A 6,653-nucleotide genomic window follows, 5' to 3' on the forward strand; every position below is an offset into this window, starting at 1 on the left:
AGTACTTTTGCAAATCTATTCCTGTTTGGGAATAGAACCAAAGTTTCATACCCCCTACCATCCTTAGAATTCAGGCCAAGTTGAGCACATGACCAAAGAACTTAAGACTCTTATTGGCAAACTGATCTGAAACCGATCTAAAATGGTCAGATGTTCTTTCCCTTGCTTGATTTCATCTGCGAAGCTGACCAAGGGGAGAATTACATCTCTCTCCCTATGAAATGCTATTTGGTCATCCTCCCCTAAGAGAAAAACCTATCTTCCCAGTAGATACATCTTTATTGGGAGGAGCTACTTCTGTTGCCTCTTATATACAGGAGCTGCAGAACAGACTGAAAGAACTTCACGACACAGGACAAGCAACACAGACTGGGCCTTTGGACTTTTCATTACACAATTTTCATCCGGAGACAGAATCTACACCGAAAATTTCTGGCGAAACGGCAACACTCAACCTGCCTGGGAAAGCTGGTTCCAAATGTTGCTGATTACCCCAACCGCAATCAATATTGGAGAAAAGGACTCTGAGATACTCTTTTCACACATGAATCCTGCCTTTTGAGCCTATACCCTTTCACTGATAGAAAATAATTATGTTTCTACATAGTAGCCTCCCTTCCTCAATTAATTCTTCTGACAAAGAAGGGAGAAATCAGACACCCATAGGGGAATGGATAACTTTTTCTTTAACATTTGTATTACACCTTATAATTTTTAGCATTATAATATGTAGGATAGGTAGAACAGGAGCAGGACTCCAACTGGCCCTTTCTCATATTCTTTTTTCAATTCTGATATTACTACCTGCTGTTTCTCCAGGTTTTCAGCCAAGACATTCCCTATATTATTGTAGCAAGGACCTTAGCTTCCACACAGTTCAAACTGGTGCTTATGACTCATGGAAACCTGTACCAACTCCTCCTATGGCTGCTGTTTCTATCCTATGAAAAACAAGATCAGCGTCTAGTGATGGAGCAAAAATGGCCTGGTGGCAAACTCCCCCTAAACTTAAGCCTAACAAGGCCACTCTGGGAATATTATCTTGGGAAAATTTTTGGAAAAAAAATTAAGAAATTCCACAACTAACATTCCTATAACCTCCCCATCAAAATCTATAATTGTAACCCCTGTAACTTCCATGACCCCAGTAACTTCAGGGGTAGAAAGTCATCTTCACTCTGGGAAAGCCTGGCAAGAATTGAAAAAGTTGTTGCCTTTCATCCTAATAGTTGCCATTTTACTTTTATTCGTTTGCTATATTACTAGTTAGATTTCCTCTCTGTTGTTAGTTGTGATCCTAACATTGCTACCAATGGGGTATCTCCTCCCCAATTTATTCATCTCATGAGAATTGGGTAAAGAATGATGCCATTATTGGCAGTCATAGTTAAGTAGGACATAGTCTAAATTACTCCAGAGCTATCAGATCCCATGGTTGTTGGATTTGTCATCATATCCATCAAACCAGTCCTGACCCAAGGATAAAAGAAGGTGGTAATAAGTCATCATTCTTTTTATTTAATTTTTTTTTTTAGGCAATTGGGGTTAAGTGACTTGCCCAGGGTCACACAGCTAGTAAGTGTCAAGGGTTTGGTCCAAGGCTGGAGTTGAACTCAGGTCCTCCTGACTTCAGGGCCCATGCTCTATCTACTGTACCACCTAGCCGCCCTTAAGTCATCATTCTTTATAGGACCATTCGCACCTTTTGTCTTTGCTAATTGTAAAGTTAGCAGTAACAAATGGAACCTATCTGCTTGGCACTGACCAGTGTCCAAAACAATTAAACCTTTTAAGTTTCCTCAAATTTCAGAAACTTTTAAGAAAACATCTAAAGGCACACAGCCTATTGTATTTAACAAGGACAGGATTCACTTACTCTTACTTACACAGCCTTTTCCAATCTTCCCTCTATATTTTAATAGGAGTTAGAATCAGGCAACGAGGAGTAAGAGTCAGACAATTAACTTTAGATCTGGGCAAAACAGTATATTGTAAACTTACTTTCCTACCTCCTGATATTAACAGAGTAGAATCATTCATTAGTGCTAAAACTTGCCTTTTTAAGAGCAAAGACGATACTCAGCTCAGAAACCTCCCTTTTGCAACCCTTACTTATAATAATAAAGTGGCTTTTGAAAATGAAGTTAAAGAGGTTCCAGAGCTGCCATGGGGATTAGTTACCCCAGGTCAGTTTTTAATTTATATTGGAGCAGCTTTCTGTTCTCTCCCCTCAGGATGGTATGGAACATGCAGGATAGCCTATTTGGCCCCACCAGTCTCCATTTATAATCATTCCATAGGTTGAGAAGGACAGAAACCTACTGGAAATCTAGGAGCTTGGTGGCATGAACATAGAAAAAGAGATTCTTCTCCTCCAAACTCTGTAAAGGAATCTAATCATGAATTGAGATTTTTCTCTATTCCTGAATTTTGGGATGGGTTATGTCAAGAAGTCAATTAGGGGGACAGCTAGATGGCACAGTGGATAGAGCACCAGCCCTGGAGTCAGGAGGACCTGAGTTCAAATCTGGCCTCAAGACACTTGACTCTTACTAGCTGTGTGACCCTGAAGTCACTTAACCCCATTGCCTAGCCAAAAAAAAAAAAAAAAAAGTCAATTAGGAACATTTCTACTGAAATTGAAAAGTTAGCCCAAGAAAAAACCTCAGCCCTTGATGAAACATCTAATGACATCCTTTCCCTCCAGGTAGAAGTTGATTCTTTAGCAGAAATGGTTTGCAGAATCATTCAGGCAGAGGCTTGCACTATTATTAATCAATCTTCTTATTCCTATATTAATAAGTCAAGAGAGATTATTACAAATGTCCATGAACTTCAAAGAATTATGAATGAAACTCAGTGAAGTGCAATAGAGACTCATACAATAGATAATAGTAATTTGTGGTAGGATCCCTCTTCCTGGTTTTCATGGTTTCAAGGAGGTGGCATACTACTATAATCAAATGGGCTTTCCTTATCCTGGGCCTTATAATTACGTTTTGGCTTTGCATTTACTGTTATATTAATTGTTGTACCAAAGTTTGCTCAAAATTAGTCCCCAAGAATAATAAACTGGCTTAAGATGCTGATCTTGACCATATATACATATATATATATATATATATATGGATGAAATCCCATCAGAATCACTGAATATCTTATAGAAAGTGATTCATGAGAGATGTCTCCCAAGAATCAAAGGGAGGAATAAGGGAGGAACTGAAAGAACTAAATAAAGACTAGACTTATTCTATGATCTATACCTTGCTATAGTGTAACATTCTTGATAAGGCTTAATTAATCTGGCTTTTAGAATAAGATTTATAATCTTTAAGTTCTCTATTCCTGCAAAGCTGAGCGAGGAGGCTAAGTTCTGTATTCTGGGTGTTAGAACCCAAGTTGTCTATTCTATGCAAGTTAAAGTTCCCCATTCCTATATGAGTTTAATATCAATCTTGTGTAAACTTCATTAATTATAACCAATCATTAATTTTTATAATGTCCCAGCCAATAAGAGAGTGTACTGCTTAATGTTGTTACATGCATAGCATGCCCAGTAGCTCATTATTATAATTGCCCTTATTCCCTGTTACTCAAGGTTTTGTAAATTGTGAAGCTCCTCTTTATTGACTACAAGAAAGCTCTGTTAGTCACCCTTTGGCATTTTTGGGTTCTTGAGAGGTCAGAGACCTGATTTATTAGCAACTGCTAACTTTGCTAATAAATCGATTATGCTTGGAACTTTGTCTCTCTCAAGTTTTCAATCACAACAGTGTTAGTCAAAAACCAAGGCAGGCCAAAAGATAGATAGAAGATGATAACAGAGAAAATGAAAGCCAATGGGAGACAAACCTAGAACCAAAACATGACAAGACTTCTGTCCGGAGACCAGAAGGGGTACAAACAGCTGTTAATTCTATCCAGGACCAGAAACAATAAATGGTGAATCAAAAAGGGAGAAGTATAAGACTTGGCAAGTATGGCATGGTCTCAACAAGTTTTGTTCTAAGATAACAATCTATAATCAGCCACATAGAAGTTGTTGTGGCACCAACACACAAGATAACTGTGCATGACTAAATGGGAAGACAGATAAGGCAGAGCACACAGGGAAGCCTGAAGCAAGATCATCTCAAAGATAGTGTCTATTTATATCAGGACGCTAGCAGGTGACTACTAATTACTAGTCACTTCCACCTGGGTAATGTATCTTCATCCAGATATGTAAGGGAAGGTAATTTGTCAAAGTAACAGATTGAGTTAAGGTGACTGACCTCAGTAGAGAAATCAGCTCACCAAACAATTTTCTCTGACCACCAACAATGACAGAGGGGTTAAGGAGAATCCCAGAGATACAACAACTTTATTTTTAGGAAGCACAAAGAATACAGAAGCATTTCTGGTTTCTGGCAGGGATTGTGCTATGTCTATCCTTCTGGATGAGAAATAAAAACTTGTATGTGCTAAATATAAATCGGTCTCCCCACTGGAGAAGAGAAATTGGAACATTTCTTTATTCTTTAGATTTTCTCGGACTATGAAGTCTTTCCTAAAACTGAAGAAATTCTTATATGGGAAGGTATATTTCTTCCTGGAGCACATATTTGGGTTATTTATGAAGGATCTAAGGATGGGGTTGAGACTATTCCATTTGTCCTTGGTGCCTCGACCAGACGAAAACATTTTTTTGATTGAATCAAATCAACAGAAGTGTGAACAGGGCTTGTATACCTCCTTAAATCACAGACATTGTTAGCAACTGGTTCAGGCCTTAAGCAATTTGTGTAAGTGGAAGAAGCTATCTCAGAATTGGGGAAGGAAATAGGGGCGCGGAGATGTAGAATGGAAGATGTGGGGAGAATAAGAGATTCTGAGCAGCTGTGACAAAGAAAGGAAATATCGAGGAGTCATTGGCTCTGTGGATTTCTGGACATCTTGGAGAGGAAGATCCAGGCTGAGGGAAACTCCCAAGGAAAGATTGGTTCTTTCTTCAACTTCCCTTTCTATCTAACCACAAACATTATAATATAATCTGTTGTTTTGTTATCTAAATGTTTCCAGCAAACTGAATTTTGCCTCAACCACAACCACAACCTAACTAGAGGTTAACCAGAGATAGAGATGACTATAAGCAGTACTGTGCTGGTAAATGTTTAACGACCAGTACTCTAGGGAAAAAAATTTTCATGATACATTTAAGTTTAATCTGCATTATTAATATTTTCTCCATCATTTTATGCCTAGACAGTAAACAATAAAATCAAGCCCTGTTTTGTAGCATTTGTGGAGAAATGATCATACTGAAATTTTAACTAGCTCTTGTAAGCCAGTAAGGACTGACTCCTACATACCCTTGAATGTAAGGTTAGGCAGAGAGCCCAATTTCTGCTTATATTTTAGGCATTTTTCCTAACTGAGTTCAAACTGATAGTGACTGAGCTCAGACCTTTTCAACTAAACTCCCTAAAAACAAAGAAAAGGGAATCAAGGCAACCTTAGGGATCATTATATTTCTTTCTAGGCTTAAAATGACCTAGTTATTGTAACAAGATGTTATACAGAGAATCTTCTGATGTCAAAACTGATAACTACCCATTTCTATTGATACAATTGGGAATGAATGATATCCAAAAGAACCTGGAAACCATCTCTAGAGGTTGCAGAGTCCTGCGCAGGAAATTAAAGGACCTAAGGGCAAAAGTGTTATTTTCATTATAGATACCTGAGAAAAGGAAGGAGGGCATGAGAAGTGATGAGCTGGCCAAAAAGATGGTGCCAAAGAATGATGCGAGATACAGCGAGAATGATGTTTTAGTAAGGAAAACAGAATATATCTAAACAAAAAGAATGTATTTGCCTGAGGTTTACTGATTTGCTCTAGAGGACCGTCAAGAAAACTATCTAGATATAACTGCCATGCCAAAAAAAGCAACAGGTCTGATACAGGTAGGTGTATAATAGTGAAAAGGTCCAGTTATTTTCAGGGGAAAATAACTAAAAAGTGTGGCAGAAATGATATTTGGCATCAGATGTCTATATGTCAATGCACAGAGGTTAGGATTAAAGTTAGGTAAAGAGGAAAATACTGTTATACAAGAAGAGAAATATGATCTCAGAGGTAATCCTAGACCCTTAGTGGGATACAACTCATGACTACAACACAACAATGGAAAAAGGAAGTGATTAGATTTTTCTTTATAAAGGGAGAAAGCTGAGTTGCCCAGCATATCAGGGAAACTTGTAAAGTAGGATGCCTCCCCCCAACTCAAATTAGATCACATCCTTTTCTCCTACTCCCCATTGCTAGTTCTATTCTTAGAGAGCTAAATTTAATTCTTAAAAGAAGCAAATTTTTAAAATAAATTTTTATTATGAAGTTGAACAAAAAAATCAGATCGTTCCCATACACACAGAACACATAAAGAGAATTCTATATGAAACCATGACTCTCCATTTCATACAGCTTGCGTTTTTTTTTTAAGTATATAATAAATTCTACACATCACTTTCAAACCGTCTTGTTTGTCAATGCTTTCTTCTGAACTTTCTTCTGTTTCCTTCAGTGCATTTAAAAAAAAAAAATGTTTCCATGGCCCTCTTTTTGGTTTGGCATCACTTATTGTTAACTCCCCTTCCCCTTTTCCTCCCCCCCA

The sequence above is a fragment of the Vombatus ursinus genome, unplaced genomic scaffold (assembly GCF_900497805.2).
Source record: "Vombatus ursinus unplaced genomic scaffold, bare-nosed wombat genome assembly UNPS02014794.1, whole genome shotgun sequence".
In the NCBI taxonomy this organism is placed as follows: Eukaryota; Metazoa; Chordata; class Mammalia; order Diprotodontia; family Vombatidae; genus Vombatus; species Vombatus ursinus.